This window comes from Macrobrachium nipponense, chromosome 22 (assembly GCF_015104395.2).
Source record: "Macrobrachium nipponense isolate FS-2020 chromosome 22, ASM1510439v2, whole genome shotgun sequence".
NCBI lineage: Eukaryota > Metazoa > Arthropoda > Malacostraca > Decapoda > Palaemonidae > Macrobrachium > Macrobrachium nipponense.
In genome coordinates, this window is record NC_087213.1 from 11,618,260 (window position 1) to 11,637,775 (window position 19,516).

General features: G+C 37.1%; 1 protein-coding gene across 3 annotated transcripts in view; it reads right to left on the reverse strand.

Moving 5' to 3' along the window:
* The window catches only part of LOC135198489 (uncharacterized), a 190,719-nt gene extending 171,569 nt beyond the window's left edge, over positions 1-19,150 (reverse strand). Inside the window, exon 1 of one of the 3 annotated variants that reach the window (XM_064226083.1) lies at positions 18,940-19,150. The gene's annotated coding sequence lies outside the window, so the exon portion shown is untranslated. Of the gene's footprint in view, positions 1-1,070; positions 1,468-18,939 lie in introns of those variants that run through there. The other 2 variants (XM_064226082.1, XM_064226085.1) reach the window with 2 other exon arrangements.
* Positions 19,151-19,516: the final 366 nt, after the last annotated feature.

Consider the following 19,516-nt stretch of genomic DNA (forward strand, 5'->3'; position numbering starts at 1 on the left):
GTATTTTGACTATACTGTTTTTTTTCTATCCGCCTGTAGTGTTTTCGCATGGCAACACTGCGTCCCGGGCTTTAAATAGTTACGCTATGTGTGAGTTTTAGGTAAATAAAAGGATATCTGGGTGTACATTTCCAACTGAAAAGTGTTTTGATAATTTACTGTATGCGAATTGCACCGTTAATATTCGAAATAGGATATTATTTAAAGCCCGGGACGCAGTGTTACCATGAGCAAACACCACAGGCGGATGGGTGGGAGACGGAAAAAAAACGGAGTATATATAGGCTAGGCACAGTGATGAACTTTTCCTCTAGGCCTATCACGTTGTAGGCTACCATACCACCAACAAGGACACTGAGCATTAGCCTAAAACCTTTTCCTTATATCATGGACCACTCAGCATGCATTTTACCCAGTTACCGGTATTTCTATACAAGCATTCAGCATCGTTCGTCCCCGCGAATATGAAAGCCACCAGGAATTGGGGCGTCAAATGTATTTTGCCGTATTTACTACGGGCCCCTGGGGATTAATTAGTCGTCCGAATAAATATTACTTAAAATTCTTGTTCGGGAGGTAAAAATGCAGAGAAAGCCCGCAACTGCCATAGTCTAGGCCGCCGCGGAATAGTAATTTAGATCTAACCACACACCCTTTAGGAGGAGCCTATGCCTAGCCTATAGGTACTAGAAGTGGTAACTTTAAAATAGTCAATAGGCCTAAAGGAATATTTTGCTTGAACCAACTAGTCTACAGTCACTCAAATTATATATGCATTACATTGCAGAAATCTGAATACCGTATAAGTAAGTACCTTCAGAATATAAAACAGGTAATTCTACAAAATAGCTCCGATCGGATATAGGTATAGGTAGTACTACTACCTATATATATATAGTTATTAGGCTTCTCAGACTTTTGACTGAACAATATAGAAATGGGTGTATAGGTAATGCATGTTTTGAGGAATGTACCGTCTTTTGTGAAATTTAGAGACATGGGAAATTTACAAATATTATTTTGAGAAATTTACAAAGATGATTTGGGAAATTTAGTCTTGAGAAATTTACCGTCTTTTGTTTATGGTTCGGACGTTCCTCCCGGAGGGTTGGTACTAAACACAGCTGAGCTTTTCTATCGAATTACCTAAAACTTGAATGATTATCCACGAAAAATACCTTGAGATGTCAGCTGCTAAAACCGCTAAAGGCGGTAGACTTGATTATGGTATAACATAAAATTTAGGCCAAAAGACAAGCGCGGTGACCTAATAATTGAACTATGAAGGCGATCGAGTCTTGTTCACTTGACCTCTCGTTCACTGCAAATACTTGGGAACTTTTTTAGTCTGCCGAAGGATCCTAAGGACTTCTTTCCCTGTCAAAAGCCACGAATTAATCTTAAAGCTTAGTACATATCACGAACGTTCATGGTTATTTACTACTGATACTGACGTGACTGACGCGTTCAAATTCAGGAAAATCATAGGTTTTTAAACACGGATTATGAAGACGAGAAAACATTGCGCATTCAGTGTTTGATTCGCTCATATAACAATCGTAACAGTTCAAGATTGATCACTGTTGAGCATTCCTGAAATAGACAGTTAGCCAATGCAGCTATTTTTTTATGATGAATTTGTCCCAGAGAATTGAGTTCCATACCATTAGCCATTAACGATTTTCACGTTCGTGAAATGTGTTGTTACTTCCGGCTTATGTACAAGTGAAGACGACCGCCATGCAAGTTTCTCAATGACAATGAATCTAATGTCGTTCCTCGATACACCCTTTGCCACATATGGAAGGAGAGATGCCATTATGACCCTAATAAGGAAATATGTGGGATTTTGATTATTCACACTAAAACCCTATGGGATGGTCCATTGTGTTTAGAAGGGAGAATGCTGTTAGTGTTTATTCCATTGGAGATAAAATGAAACTATTTTTGTAGTATAAATCTTGATATATTTAGTATTTACACACATTAAAGGGGTCATATTTTATCCTCATCTTCAAAGAACGTGACTGCTCTTCATAGTCTTCATTCATTCCATTCTCGTATAAATAGTAAAAAAATTAAATTCAAAATTGGTTTAGTATAGTTTTTTTTTTTTATCACTAGGCGCAACCTCTTTGTCCTGGTACTACTAACACTACTACTACTGCTATTAATAATAATCATGAATGAAAAGTCTATTATTTACTCTTCTAACAGCCTCAGATACTAACGCATGAACATCATATCGTTACTGATTTCATCATTAATATTTCTTATAGTTATCAAGATATTTTCTTTATTTTCCCAACCAAATTTCTGCTAGTTGACACTTGCTGTTCCTTAACCACAAGAGAAAAATGAGTTCAGTAGGTTTGAAACCCGTCCTTCAGTAAAAAAAAATGTATAAATAATTTTTACAGACTGTAAACACTTGACGTAATGAATATCCTACATAAATATTTACTAAAGCATCTAAGTCACAAGGACCATTAAAAAGTTACAAGTTTCTTTTTTAAAAATCCATTAATTTATACTTTACTAAAAGAAACCATTCAAAAGTGCGCAAGATCCACAAAAATATTGTCATTGATGAAGACTTCAAAAATCACCAGGTCTATGAAAATTTGACCCTCGTGTTTTTTCAATATTTGTACTAACATTTTTAATAGATCTTATATCATTTTTAATGCTTTGTTGTAGTAAGTGATAATTTATTAGTTTTTTTAAAAAGAAACTTGTAGCTTTGTAATGCTTCTTGTGACGGGTTATTTTAAAAATACATAGATAAAAGATCCATCAAAATACTTAACTTTTCGTTTACTGAAATGAGACCCAAATTAATAAATAAATAAATCAGCCTTGGGAACCTCTCGTAGATTCAAGAGCATTTAAACACAAAATATTTAAAAAAAAAATCATTTTATCATTAACGGAAAAAACTAACAGGTAGACCTAGCACACCTTACCTTACAATAAACATGGTCTGAAGCCGGACAAACTCCTCTCGTTGTGTTAAACAACGTGTCCACACCCTTTTACAATCTCTCGTTGTATCGCCGGCGTTGAATGTCTCCATAATGTCATTATCGATAGGCCAATCTCTCTCTCTCTCTCTCTCTCTCTCTCTCTTCTCTCCTCTCTCTCTCTCTCTCTCTCTCTCTCTCATTCAAATACTCTTCCATGTTTGGGTAGGATTCGCGCGAACATAACGACTAGAAAAAAAGATTATAGCAGACAACCGACACACCTCTGACAGTCCCGATTACATCGACTGAAGTCACCGTGCGAGGGATGATACCGTAGGTTTCAAGAGCACCCTTAAGGGCGAGAATCCCTCACTTTCGGCGCCAGACTCGAACCTCCTGTCCGAGAGATCTCACGGCCGTGTACCAAGGGGGATGTGATTCCTGTTGAGCCTTACGAAGGTGGGAATTAAACCACGCCAAATGATCTAGTAGAAGCTTTTGGTAATGGTCCGGTTGGAATGGGCCATAAAACACGCTCTCAACACACCTCGAGGACCAGCTCCGAGAAAGCGGAGTCTCACCTCAATGATTCGGGGATCGTATTGGTGGTGTTTTACTGCCAGTTGTAAACCTGTCGTCGAGAAGTCGGCGTACAAGGTGCACCTTGATTCAAAAACTTTTTTTCCGGATTGTTTAGTTTTCTTCTTCTTCTTCTTCTTCTTCTTCTTCTTCTTAAAGCATTCCTGAATATTATTACAATTCACTGAACTGGTAACATATATCAATTTGATAGGATTTTTGTGGAATTTGTGGATGACACACATATTATATATATATATATATATATATATATATATATATATATATATATATATATATATGTGTGTGTATATTATATATATATAATATGGTATATATATATATATTATATAATCTATATATATTATATTATATATATTACTATTATTATATATATTAAATGTCCCCCCTTTCAGCCTTTCTTTTTTTATGCAATTACTACAATTTTCCTTAAAAATTAGAGACTACATTTTATTTAAAATGTCAGTAATAAATAACGTCTGAATAAAAACAATGTCATTGATAAACGTAATTTATCATTACCTGTTATTGAATATACTTAGTGAAGATCAAATCAAGCCAAAAATACGTCAGAGAATGATGTAAGATTTTTTCTTTTTAAATAATGTCTGTAATTTTCCTTAAAATTTAAAGAATAATTTTCTGTTTAAAATGTCAGCAATAATATCTGTTTAAAAACACTAATTGATAGACCTTAAAATGTCAGCGATAATGTCTGAATAAAAACACTGATTGATAGATCTCCTCATTTATCATCACGTGTAATTGAATATACTTATGTATTAAACTTCTGAATTTATAACGACTCAACATAAGTGCAAGTGCGCATGGGCTTACTATATACCTTTGTCCCTCTTTCGAAAGTCAAACAACAGGGATGAAGGAGGACAAACTGATAGTTCTGAATTTGATGAATTCGGCAAGAAGATAAATAAATCAATAAATAAATAAATAAAAAGAATTTGGTAAATTAACTTAGACCATGTAACCTTACAGTGAGAGTTTATTCAACAAATCTTCGCAGCGTAGTGCAAAATATCATCAGCAACGAAGTTCATTAGACTGATGATTTTTAACAAGACCTCACTACCAAGCCCGCTTCGATTTCGAGTGGAAACTTTATGATAGTAGAGAGAGAGAGAGAGAGAGAGAGAGAGAGGATACCCACGGAGAGCGTGAAAAGAAAGATTAATCTTGAACTACAGATATATGCTGAAAAAGAATGCAAATTATACGAATGTCAGATCAGCGATCAATTATATTATTTCTTGTAATGTTTCGGCTGTCTTTTTCTCGTTTAAATTGAATTTTGAAGTAGGAAGTGTAGTACATAATGTACTGGCGAAATGAAGGTATCAGCTCACAATACTACATTAGTCTCTATATACATATTTGTGAGTGGATAGACAAACTGACACAGTGCAGATACATGTGTGTGTGTGTTTGCGCGAGCGCGCGTATGGGTGGATGGGTGTTTAATGTACATACGTGCATAACAAAAATCGTACTAAATACAAACGGTGCTACTGAAGGAGAGAGAGAGAGAGAGAGAGAGAGAGAGATAACATCTGGCATCAGACATGATCTGGATGACTAATAAGCGCCCCGAAAGCACGTTTGAGTCGGGCATGAGAACTGACTCGGCTCCCATGCTGAGCTCAGCAGGATGTGAGAGTTTGGAAATCTGCTTCGAATTATCATCAATCAAAGGCTGCTGTCTGGTGAGCGAAAATGCGAAGCTTAAGCGACAGCCTCATCTGGTTCAGTTCCCGCTCGATGATTTAATCGTTTACGCTCGATTGGCGCCAGTTTCGGAGACGCTGCATTTTAGGCCGATGTTGACTTTTCTTGGTATGTCCTAGCCTAACCTTATCTTATTATTATCAGTTTATTATAATTATTCAGAAGATGAAAACTATTCATGCCTAAGCGACAGCTTCGCCTAATTCAGTTCCCGCTCAATGATTTAAACGTTTACGCTCGATTGGCGCGGGTTTCGAAGACTGCATTTTAGGCCGATGTTGACTTTTCGCAGTACGTCCTAACCTAACCTCATATTATTATTATTATTATTATTATTATTATTTTATTATTATTATTATTATTATTATTATTAATCAGAAGATGAAAACTATTCATTTCTAAGCGACAGCCTCATCTAGTCAGTTCCCGCTCGATGATTTAATCGTTTACGCTCGATTGGGCGCGGGTTTTCCGGAGACGCTGCATTCTAGGCCGATGTTGACTTTCCATGGCACGAACTAACCTAATCTCATATATTATTATTATTATTATTATTATTATTATTATTATTATTATTATTATTATTATTATTATTATTATTATTATTTTGAAAAATATTCATGGTAACATGTTATTCATGGGTGAATATTATTAGAAATAAGTGTGGATTTGTTTCTCCATTATTATTATTATTATTATTATTATTATTATTATTATTATTATTAATTATTAATATTATTAGTTATTATTATTATTATTCAGAGGATGAACCTTATATAAAACAAGCCCACAGGGGCCACTGACTCGAAATTCAAGCTTCCAAAGAATATGGTGTTCATTTGAAAGGACAGAAGGTAATATGAAATGCAGAAAGACGAGATCAGTTATTAGAAAAGGAAAAAAATATTAAACAATTTGATAAAAAATAAATAGATCAAAATTTAAGTAAATTATTAGAATACAAGGAAAATTATTCTAGGGTAGTCATGCATTTCATCTTCGCCTGATCCATTTGCTCAACCGAACATAACTACCCTTATCCATAAAGGGGGCTTCGCCCCCAGGGCCCTGCAACCAGTTATAAACCTCCTGCTCAACCTCCCTCAAACCCCACCACCAACAGTCAGCCTCAATTTCTCCTAGCCTTCATTCAAATTAAACGAGCGAGAACAATTTCAGGTTTCGTTCTGTCAGTTAATTTGGGCTGCGCAAAAGCGCCTTGATTAGCCGTCAGTTACAATGCCTCGCCGAGGGTAAACTTATCCATGTTGAGTTACGCCGTCTAGTCAACACAGCGGGTGGAAAATTAAGTTAATATGCATGATGGAAGGTTTCTGCACGTCTCCTGCGATATCTCCCGCGCCATTTTAGCCTTCACGTTAGCGTTGTTTGTTTATGCAATTCTTTTTTACATCCACTGATCTCTTCGGGACATTTATATTGGCGGTATGATCTTGAAAGGTTAATGAACTTATTTTTTTATATAAACTACCGTTGCAACTGGTATCGGCATCGAGGCCTGAAATATTACAATATGAGTAGTAAGTATAAGGCATTTATTTAAATTCATACTTAACAAAATGTAATTCCAAAATGGTCCCGGGAGGTGAAGTATACAATAGATCCTCACGTGAAAATGAAGGAAGGAGGTACCAAGACTTTCAACTTTTATCTCAAAGTCATCTTATGTACCCTGAAGATGTCTCTATGATAATTAAGAGCTCAGAGAATAATATAATAATAAGAATAATGCAAGTGTTAAATTTCCATTACATTAGGAATAATAATGGTAATTAAAAGCTCAGGGAATATTATAACAACATAAAAGAATGAAAAAAAGGATGTTTAATAGCAGGTGTTCGGTTATTAAATCATTAAGAGCTCAGGGAATATTATAATGATAAAAATAATGAGAAAAGAATGATTTACAGCAAGTGTTAAATTTCCATTTCATTATGAATAATAATGGTAATTAAGAGCTCAGGGGATATTATAATAATAAGAATAATGAGAAAAGGATGATAAACAGCAGGTGTTAAATTTCCATTATATTAAGAGCTTCGGGAATATTTTATAAATAAAAATAATGAGAAAAGATTGATAAATAGCAGGTGTTAAGTTTCCATGATATTCGGAATAATAATGATTAAGAGATCATAATGATAATAAAAAATAATAGACAGGAGGAGAAGAAGCCGGTGAGAGAAAATAGCAGGTGTCACCTACCCTCAAGGAATGATACAATTTCGTCTCCGTTTACACGGAATTCAAATAGCTCGAGAGATGGCGCGAACGTCATTTCACCTTTTATCTTTCAGCCATCATTCATTCTTTTCTTTTTTCTTTTTTCTCTCTTTTTTTATTGGTCGGGATCCACTCCATAATGAACTCAGAATTCCGAGAAATTGCCGAAGCGAGTTCGACTGCAAAAGACGCTCCCCTAAAAAAAAAAAAAAAAAAAAAAAAAAAAAGAAAAAAAAAAAAAAAAAAAAAAAAAAACGCAAGGTAAGGACGCAAGGGAGGGATTGCTTGCTATACTCTACTTCGTAAGCGTCATAAATAAACCGTGACTAAACATTTGAAATAAACTTAGAATAAGCATTTAAAGCATTTGACGCCCCAATATTTAAACCCCATTTTACACCACGTTACGTCCCTAGATACACGGAGGAGATACGGAGGAATTACCATGAAAGATTGCTGCTTCTTTTTTTCTTTTTTTTACAACTAGCCGTAACCCTCAGTAGACATGCGAACTGTCACGTACTTTGATGGGTCGAGGCCCTGTTTTATATTCTTTAGAATTTATGCTACATACCCCAAAGTCATTCTCTTTCTTCTTCTCGTCTAATCCCAAGTCGGGGTCGCTGTTTTTAATGAGCATCTTCCAGCTATTCCTTTCTCGTAAGGATCATTTCATAACTGGTTTTGGTAAATGTTTGACGACGGATGGCCATTATATCTATTTAATGAAGGATTAGGACCGCCGCTGGGTTCAAATTCACTTCAGGCTGCAACTAAAATGCTTTAAGCCATATTTCTCTTTATAATTATCCAAGACTCTTAAATTGAAGAGAGGATATATTAGAGGGAGATCAGGAAGTTAAGCCTTCTTTTTTGAGCCCTTTACGCAGTACCTTTTTCTAGCCCAGGCCCAAATAAACTAAGAAAATTAACTTACTTTACTTTACTTACGTTTATCTTCCCGCCACTGGCCAGTGGCATAAGGCTGATACAGTTCCTCTCCATCTGTCTCTATCCCGAGCCATTTCCCTCGCTTCCTCTAAGTTTTGGATTTTCATCCTCAAGATCCCTGACAATTATGTCTATCCACCTCGTTCTTGGTCTACCCAGCGGTCCTTCCTATTTGTACTGCTCTCAGTGCTCTCCTGGGGTCTCTATTCTCTTCCATCCTCTCAACATGTCCAAACCATTTCAGCCTTCCCCTCTTCAACCTGGTACTGACTGGCCTTTGCCTCAATCTCACCCTGATGTCTTCATTTCTAACATAATCATCCATTTAATGCCAAGTATTCTTCTCAGCAGCTTCATCTCAAAAGCATCCAACCTTTTCTCCTCTGTTCTGGTCAGTGCCCAGGTGGACCGAGCCATACATCAGGAGTGGTATTACTACTGCATTGAATATTCTCATCTTAGTTCTCAAGCTGATTTCATGCCTCGACCAAATGTTTTTTCTCAGAACCTCAAAAGCTCTTGCTGCTCCTAGTTTTCTTCTTTGTATATCTTCAATTTGCCTCCCGTCTGCTGTTACCACACTTCCCAAGTAAACAAACTTCTCAACTTGCTTGAGTTCCTGTCCTCTGATTGTCATCCTCCATGTGCACCCAATCATCATCCTTACTCACAACCATGATCTCGCTCTTCTTTGTGCTGATGTTCAAGCCAAAATTCTGTGTCTCTGTCTCCATCCTCATTACCATACCTACCAGCACCAGCCACGTATCAGCAACCAACGCAACATCATCAGCAAAGTCCAAGCCATAAAAAACTTCTCCACCAATACTAGCCCCTCTGTTTTTCATTCTCCATCACTCTTCTCATTATATGGTCAATATATACATTAAACAAGGTGGGTGACATAACCACATCCCTGTCTTAGCCCACTTCCAACTGGGAACCAGTCACTTTGCTGTCCATCCAGCTGTACACAGCTGCACACTCCTTGGTACCAGTTCTTTAGTATCCTTATCACTTTCAGTGGTATACCATAGTGTTCTGCCACTCTCCACATTCCATCCCTCCATACTGAATCATATGCTTTCTCCAAGTCTATAAAAGCACAGAATATTGGCTTTGCATACTCCCATCTCTTCTCAATTATCTGTCTTAAGGTGAAAATTTGATCCACTGTTGACCTTCCACTTCTAAAACCACACTGCTGTTCTCTAAGTTTCTCTTCTACTATAGGTCTTATTCTGTTAAGTATTACTCTCATGAATATCTTCCCTGGACTGACAGTAAACTTATGCCCCGATAGTTACCACACTCCCTTTTGCTTCCCTTATTTTTATATATTGGTATCATAATTGCCTTTTTCCAATCACTTGGTACCACCTCTGTTTTCCAAACTATGCTAAAAACAACTCTTAATGCCTCTATCATCCTTCGTCCTCCTGCTTTTAGCATCTCTGCAGTTATCCCGCACACGCCAGCAGTTTTTCCATTTTTTACAGATTTTAAGGCCTCTTTCACCTCTTCTGCACTAATGTCTTCTTCTTGTACCTCCAGAGCCTCGTTTAAATCTGCAATGCACTCATCCCTACCGGTAGTATCAACATTTAGGAGTCTTTCAAAATACCTTGCAAACAGATTCCTTTTCTCCATTTCGTCTGTGACCAAGTTCCCATCTTCATCCAACATGCCATCACTCCCTCCAAACTTTTTCTGGCTTGCGTTCCTCAAGAATCTCACAGCTGCAAACATAGCCCTGCTCTCGCCAATTTCCATAGCTACTTCAACTTCGGTAGCTCTTTCTTTCCAAAACATGTTTTGGTCATGCTTCATCCTATCACTTAGTTCTCTCAGCTTTCTATTTCTTCGTCTTTTTGTTGTTGTTTCTTCTCTAGGTCTTGTTCATCGTCCATTTGAACTCTCAACCTTTGTTGCTCTTCACTTAAAACTTTTGCTTCATCACTAAACCAAGGCTTGCTGTTACTTCTCTTATAACCTAACACCTCTGTTGCTACGTCCTTAGTATCTGAACTTAATATTGCCCAAGATTCCTCTGAATCCATATCCATATTTTCCATACCAATTAATGCCGCAAATTTGCCTCCTACCTTCACCTCATACTGTTGTTTAACTCTTTCATTTCTCAACTTATCCACATCAAACTTTAAAGTTCTCCTTTTTTCTTGATTGGCCTGTAACTTTATTCTAATCTTGGATATTACGAGTTTGTGGTCAGAAGGAACACGGCAGCCCCTAAAAGTTCTGGTGTCTAATATAGACTTCTTCCATTTCTGATTTCATAACTATAATCTATCAAATTTGTACCAATCCATTTGGCGACACCCATGTAGTTTTGTGCTCTAATTTATGGTTGAAATATGTGTTTGTTATAGATAACCCAGATGCACATAGCTCTAGGAGTCTTCTCCCATTATCATTTCTAGCTCCAATTCCAAATTTTCCAATTGTTCCCTGAAAGCCATCATACTCTCTTCCTACTTTAGCGTTAAAATCTCCCATCAGTAACAACATATCATGTCTTCTAACCCTCTGTATAACACTCCAGTTAGCTTTTCATAAAATTCATCCTTCTCTTCTCCACTCTCTTCAGTAGGGGCATACACCTGTATAACGGTGATGTTTGTATATTTACCTCGCAACCTGCAAGTGACTATTCTCTCATCAATACATTCATAATGCTCCAAAATTTTTTCAGCTTTCTTACTCAAAGCAATTGCTACACCTCTCTCGTGTTCTCCCTGGTCTTTACCAGAATAGATGAACAACACATCCTCTATTCTTACTTTTCCACACCCATGCCACCTAGTTTCACTCAATCCAGCAATTTCCAAGTTGTATCTCTTGATTTCCTGTGCCACTAAACTTGATCTTCCTGTCATATACATTGTTCTCGCATTTAGACATCCAACTCGACAACTTTCTTTTGTGTTGAAGGTGGCCGACTCCCTTCTGGTGAGGCACCTCTGTGACCATCTTCCACAAACCAACCTCCTCCCACCAATGTCTTGGGGGTTTAGGAGGAAAGCATCATATGAGCCAGTTCGAAAGAAGGGACCAAAGGTCCATTGGCCACCACCCTGGCTCGGGCCTCATTAGTATCCTCAGGACCATGGTGAAGCTCATAACTCCAATGTTCGCAACCCCCAACCAACTGTATCAGTTTCTGTCGTAGGGGTATCTTTCATGATGCAGGTACGAGCCACCCCAAAAACCCTCCCCATTTATCGGGCTTGGGACCGGCATGGCAGTTGTGAATCTTCAACCGTACACTTTGAAACTAAGTGCGCTTCATGTACGTGGACTGTGTACATGAACACTTAAGTATCCATCGGTCAGTTCATCCACTACGTCTTTCATTCTTCGAAGAGCTTTGGAATTCACTTCCTTTTTTCTGTTTTCCCTGACTCTCTTCACATTCTATTCTCTCAAAAGGATTAAACTTCCTCCTTTTCAAAAGCATAAATAAAATGGTATTAGGTTGCTTTCATTCTTGTCTCTTGCACTAAACAAATGTCAAAGAAGTATACACTTCTTCATCCCAGCCTTTCTATCTTCAGGTCTGGGCAAGAAAGGGACACTGGTGGCCAGTCCTGTTTTCCTAGCTCATTAGAAAGGGTATTACGTCAACGTGCTCAGGTGGCAGGGGTCACTCTCATTAGCGAACTTTCATTTAATTTGGCTTTTTAGGACCACCTCTACAGCTGAAAGCACCTTTCAGATGCAATGAGCTCTGTTGGGGACCCTCACACTGATCATTAATTGGCGTTATCGATCGTAAATTCTCTCTCTCTCTCTCTCTCTCTCTCTCTCCTCTCTCTCTCTCTCTCTGTATGTATGTGTTTTAAAACGATTTTTTTTATAGCTTGTAATTCTATGCCTAATTGGAAGAGGACTGTGGAAAGAGAGGCTACAGATGAGTGGATATTTGTGGAAGATTATTATTATTATTATTATTATTATTATTATTATTATTATTATTATTATTATTGTTATTATTATTATTATTATTATTATTATTATTATTATTATTATTATTATTATTATGAAGATGAAGATGAACCCTATTCATATGGAACAAGCCCACAGTGGGTGGCCACTGACTTTAATTTCAAGCTTCCAAAGAATATGATATTCATTTGAAAATAGTAACAGGCGGCATATAGAATATATAGAAAGAAGAGATCGGTTATTGAGAAAGAAAAAGTAAACTGACAAATCAATAAATAAACATGAAAAAATATAAGCAAATTATTGCAATAAAAATATGACTGTATTATGGTAGTAAATTCAATGCAACTCGCTTGAACTTCTAATGATGATGAAGTTCAAATCAGTCCTATATCCAGATGTCGAATATTGACTAATCGGAAGTGACGAAAACTATAAATTCCTGGTCATTACTTGTCTCCCTTTCCTTCACTTAACATAAGATAAAATACAAGTTTTGAATACCAGCACAAAGCAGAAGTTGAATCAGTCGCTCTCATTTAGCCATTTATTTAATGTTCCATTAAATTTGTATCAGGTAACTCGGCTGAATCCTCTGGAGCAATGGAGACGTTCTGGTTCTAGTACTCATTCTGTCAGCATGAGGTATGATTAGAAAGCACGATAGAGCAAGCAATACAAACTAATAAAGGATGAAAAGTAATAATGGAAAAGTGTATTTGAAAATTTATCTGCAATTGAGATGGAATCTATAAAGCACATTTATAAGACACACTCGCACACACACATAGTCAAGTACGCATTACGATACATAATCAGGCGGAAGCTCTCTTAGTCTAATGCTCCTCCTTACGTTGAAAATCAAGAATGCACTGTTACTATAAGTTTACAACAATGAAACTGTGCAGATGACTATGGGAAAAGAAGAGAAAGACAAAGGAACTTGTAAAAAAAAAAAATGGTGCAATAAGAAAGGCACGAGAAGGAAGAGCCCCTCTCCGATGATGCTTTGAGATCGCCTGGGAACCGATACGAGAGATATTGCGCCAACCGTCCCATATATGACAAGACCAACAAAGGAACCCTCCCGAGCCATTTCATCCCCGCCTCCTCTTCTCTCTTTCTTCTGAAAGAAATGAGGGGGACTTGATAGCCATATTCTCCGTTTCGAAAGTCATTTTGATAATGACCAGATCCGAAGATTGCCTGAGAGTAGGTAGGGTATAAAAAGGGCGTGCGGCGTCCGGAGATGACCCATAAAAGATGAAATATTTGTCGTCTTTCTTCAGCGCAACGTATCATTTGCTCTCTCTATCGTCCTCATCTTAATTCGGTCTAGAGGGCCTCTTGCAAATGCACTCCGGCGAAGCTCTTAAGCACCGGTGTATTTTACGCGGGGTGGGGGCGAGTTCGCCGTCAATTTCCTTTTTATCGGAAACCGAGGCCAAGAATGGTTGTCAGAGGAACAAATAATTTCCTCGTTAACTTTGCGAGCCTTTGTGAACAACTAGTGGAGTAGTTTAGACTTATGAGTCTAATGACAATAAATAACAAGTAAAAAAATGCCCCTAGGTTTCTTCGGCGCAATCGACTTCTCTGTACAGTCGCTACAGCATGTAATTAAGGGCACCGAAAATAGATCTAGGTGGTCTCGGTATAAAGCTGGTCTACGCCATGGCCAATGAAACTTCAGCCACTGCCCGGTGGTGACCAATCCAGAAGCATGTTTGTGGTTAACTTTAACCTTGAATAAAATAAAACTACTTAGCCTAGAGGGCTGCAATTTGGTATGTTTGATGTTTGGAAGGTGGGTGATCTATATACCGATTTGCAGCCCTCTAGCTTCCTCAGTTTTCAAGTTCTGAGGGCGGATAGAAAAAGTGCGGACAGAAATAAGTGCGGACGGACAGACAAAGTGGGAACAATAGTTTTCTATTATAGAAAACTAAAAATGATGCAGGAGTGAGGACTGTGAAGAGCAATCACGTTCTTTAACGAAACAGATATAAAACAAGACCCTTTTCTTGTGTTAAATCTTGTATCGTTGGAAACACACTTCCATAAAATCCTTGGGTCTTGCGAAGGCTACTGTCCTCATTGCAAGAGACTGACGATGAGGATAGAGTGTATTTCTAACAATACAAGACTTAACACACGAACAAGGGGTCTTGTTTTATCCATAATAATAATAATAATAATAATAATAATAATAATAATAATAATAATAATAATAATAATAATAATTAAGCTCTCCACTGGAGTCTGTGCAAGAAACATCAGCTACCTTGCAGTAATAAGTGGAACGAGCACCAACCTGAAGGAGTGATAGAAAACGATCAGGCAAAGATCCTCTGGGACTATGGTATCAGAACAGATTGGGTGATACGTGCAAATAGACCAGACGTGACGTTGATTGACAAAATCAAGAATACCATGGGACACCAAAGTTGAAGAGAAAGAGAGGGGAAGAAATATAAGTATAGATCTTGATAGAAAATAAGAAGGAATATGAGATATGCCAGTGGAAATTGTACCCATAATCATAGGAAAACTAGACACGATCCCAAGAACCCTGAAAAGGAATCTGGAAAAACTAGAGGCTGAAGTAGCCCCAGGACTCATGCAGAAGAGTGTGATCCTAGAAACGGCGCACATAGTGAGAAAAGTGATGAACTCCTAAGGAGGCAGGATGCAATCCGGAACCCCACACTATAAATACCACCCAGTCGAATTGGAGGACTGTGATAGAGCAAAAAAAAAAAAAATAAAAATAAATAAAAAAAAATAATAATAATAATAATATAATAATAATAATAATAAAATAATAATATAATAATAATTAATTAATAATATCATTATTATTATTATTATTATTATTATTATTATTTTTATATTAGTATTATTATTTTATTATTATTTTATTATAATATTATTATTATTTTTATTATTATTATTATTATTATTATTATTATTATTATTATTATTATCAATCCAGGTAATATTAATTATTATTAGTAGTAGAAGTAGTAGCCACAATGATAACAATTCTATTATTTTTATTATTATACATCCACAGCAAAAATGGCGCATTAGAAGAAAATAATATTCCGAAAACAGAAATAATAGGCCTCCCTTTCTTCACTCCCTTTTCGCTGTTGTGTTGCGTTGGTCGCCAATGAAAAAGTAGTTGATAAAGTTGTAAATTCTCCCTTTGAACAGAAGTGGCATTTACGAACGAATTAAATGGATCACACTAGACAACTGAGAATTTTGCAATGAAAGTATGACTAATATTATTTTTTTGAATCAGTACCCTACAATATTTTTCTAAATTTTATTATAAAGCATATTCAGTGTCATACTATACCTTATACTCATTGCTTCAAATTAGGAAATTCGAAAATAGGATTACTGAATATATACATACACACACACACACACACACACATATATATATATATATGTGTGTGTGTGTGTGTGTGTGTGTGTGTGTGTGTGTGTGTGTATATTCAGTAGTCCTATTTTCGAATAATATTTAGAAATTGGTACGATATATGAAAAATACAAATTTTTTACTAAAAGCAATCTAGATACGTTAAGGCTCTGTGTTTTGAACAACTGGCGTTCCTTGAAAAGAAAAAAAAAAGTCATGCTTCAATGCATTTAAGATATATCGATTTACATCTAAGACTGAATGATTTACAGTGTGCAGATAGACTACCACATTTATTCTTCAGAATAATATGGTCAAGGAAAGACAACACAACAGTACGACGTGTAGACAACCTCAATTTTCGGGACATTCCAACGGTGCCCGAATATACTTGAAAATATTATAAAAGTATAAACCGGGGAGAGGTATTTTCGACCACATGTTTTCCATTTCATGACCAGGGCAAGACACTTTGGCTATTTCGCTGTTCGAAAGGGAAGCTATTTATTTACCTTTGGTTCGGAGCACCCCTCTCTGTGTTGGGCACCGAGCCTTCTCATTACAATACAGGGGTACGAAGCTACTCATCTGCGCATACGTTTCATCTCTCCGTTGGATTTTAGGTAACGAATACGAATGAATTAATTATAACGTTAATAGGCTTGATTAGAATAAGGGAAAAATGCCTTACTGGTACCTAGGCCTAATCAACAATCATAACACTAATAATAATATTCTTTAAGCTTAATTAAAGTATAAAATAGAAAGTCTTACTGGTGCCTAGGCCTAATCAACAATCATAACATATAATAAAACTCTTTAAACTTAATTAGTGTAAGAAATAGAAAGTCTCATCGGTACCTAGGCCTAAATCAAGAATCATAACACTATTATAAAATTATTAAAGCTTGATTAGAGTATGAAATAGAAAGTCTTACTGGTACCTAGGCCTAATAAACGGCATCGATTGCTTACTGAAACCTGCACCACATCTGAGCAGTCTGGCGCGAGCGCCAGCGGGTTACAATGAGGCCAGAGAGAGAGAGAGCAACGAGTAAAGTAAGGAACAAGCAACACCCTCAATTCCGAAAGGCACGTTACCGAGGGGTTTTGGGGATCCTACAGGGAGTGACAGGTGAGAACAAGCAAGGCGTGACTCCTAGCTGCCAATCAGTAACGACCCTGGGCTGCTTATGAGCCTTCGGTGTCAGACAAACCCCAATCTTACTCGACCCCCTAGGTGGGAGGCCCAAGGGGCAGGGCTATTTACGGGAGGGGTCCACGGGAGTTTCATAAGTCTCTCTTTAGAGCCTACTATATATTGGTAAAGTGACTTAACAAATGACTAATTGGGATACTGATATTATCAGCATTTTTAATATTATCACTGCTACCGTCAAGGTTATTGTTATTCGCGTTGAAGAGATGTATACAACTATTAACTTGAGAGAGAGAGAGAGAGAGAGAGAGAGACTATCAAATAGACAATAAACGCAGGTACCGTAAAAAGCAAATGGCGTTAATCCGCAAAAGTGCCTAGGCCTATACCAAATGAGTAGAAGTAAATGCAGAGATAATTGAAGTCAAGCAAGAAGACCGCATGTTTACTTGAATAACAGACTGGGATTGGGAAACACGTCGAGGTCACATATTAGGTCAAGGGAACTGAGAAGTCAGCTTTCCCAAACTCGTGTTGCCGAGGAGGGATAAGCAGGCACTTTCAAGGAAAACCTAAAAGAAAACCTAAAATATTTTTGGTAATATTTGTCATTCGCTGAAAAGTCTAACGCATTTCATGAAATTACAGGGATAGAACTTAACAGGTGGAGTTTAATTGTAGCCTGAAGTTTTTCATTGCGTTGTTTGGGAAAGTGAAACGTTATAACAGTTCTTTGGCCAGCTTGTTTTCACTTCACTGTCAATTTTAGAAGTATTTCTTTTTTATATTCTTATGTAAAATCACAAACCGTTACCCGTGCTAACTACAAGCAAACAAATTGTTTTGTGGCATGTCAGTATAGAACATTTACCTGTTCATCCTATCTTAAAAAAAAAAAAAAAAAAAAAAAAAAAACTACTATGAGCGTTCTTACTTTCAGGTCCGTGAGCACACCACAAGTCTATTGGTTAATTATGTGCCTATTTTAGGTATAAGAGTGAAATATAGACTTTCCGCTGTAATTACGCTTGCCATTCCTGTTATTGAGTATATAAGAATGAAATTTTAAAAATTCACACATCTTACTTTGCATTAAAAAAAAATTTAAGTTTGTATATTACATTCTCCTATTTTCAGATTTTAGTCTCCGTTGTGTGGCCATTAACGTTCGTTTTCAGGTAATATCAGTAATATTGTAATAATTTTCAAAGCAGAGAATGTATTGTCACAGACCCTTCCTTATATTGGTAAAACGCAGTGTTTTTCAACATTTGAATTTTTCTCTCTCATTTTTTTTTTTTAATTTAATTACCTGAGCCAAGGAAAGAACGCTGTCAGTTGCCCCAAGTACTAAAAATTTATCTTTTACTAGTTAAATAAGTATAAATTCTAAGGGCTTCCTTGATCCCCTTACTTTTATTTCGTTACGTATTCATCTTCCACCATTCCGCATGTCATAGTGGACATGTTTATCTAGATGGTGTATCATAAACAAAAGTTAGGCCTAGGAACTTGGCTCTGTTAACTTTTGAATGCTGCCTTTTAATCGGGGAATGCTGAACAACTCACCCTCTCTTCCGTAACACCATCAAGTACGATGTTTACAGATGTTGTCCTCCCGTTGCAAGAGAACAATTAAAGTGAATGCGGCACAGGCATCCCGAGCATTAATCCTTTATCACGATAATGAGTTGGTAACAGCGGGAAGTTCTTAAGCATTAAACCGTTCTCGTTATTCACTGTCTCCTCCGATACAACAACGAAAATCTTTCCGACAGAAAGCAACTACCAGAGTCTAAGTAACAAAAAATATGTCTCAGCCTAATTAGCTGCCTTGAGACAGCTAACCAATGTCAGAGTTGTATGGCAAAACTTACGTTCGCCTAACCGAGGAAGTATCTATAAGGCAGAACCGTTGGAATGCTTCGGCTCTTTGTCACACTTCTCTGTCAATGTATTTTTACTACTAGCTCTTTTTTCCGTCTCTTCTTTGCCTTCCTTCATCCCCTTTCTTCTTGTCTCTTCCCTCCTTCCGTCTTTTCCTGGGATCTTGATGGATGTATACACGTGATCTCAACGAACCTGTGTCTCAACGGCCAGTCAAGCGAAAAGCCACTGTTTGGTCGGGAGACGCGGGGTCCCATTTGTTCTTCTTCTTCTTCTTCTTCTTCTTTTTTGTACGTCCGCAGCATTTATAAAGAGCAGCCGTTTCAATGATAACGCGTAGCAACTCCAAAGGGGAAACGATTAAAGATAATGTTCCCAAATGCCGATAAGGAAAACACGTTGTGTTTTTTCTTCTATTCTCCTAAGATAATCTTGAAGCCATCATAAGCAGGTGACAGTGTCTAATGGGGGCTGGCCTCTTTTGTCGTTCCCAGCCGCTGATAAACAAGAGGAGATGAGATTTCAGACGTTTGGAAGGTGGGAATATATAAGCAGGCTTTGTGGTCG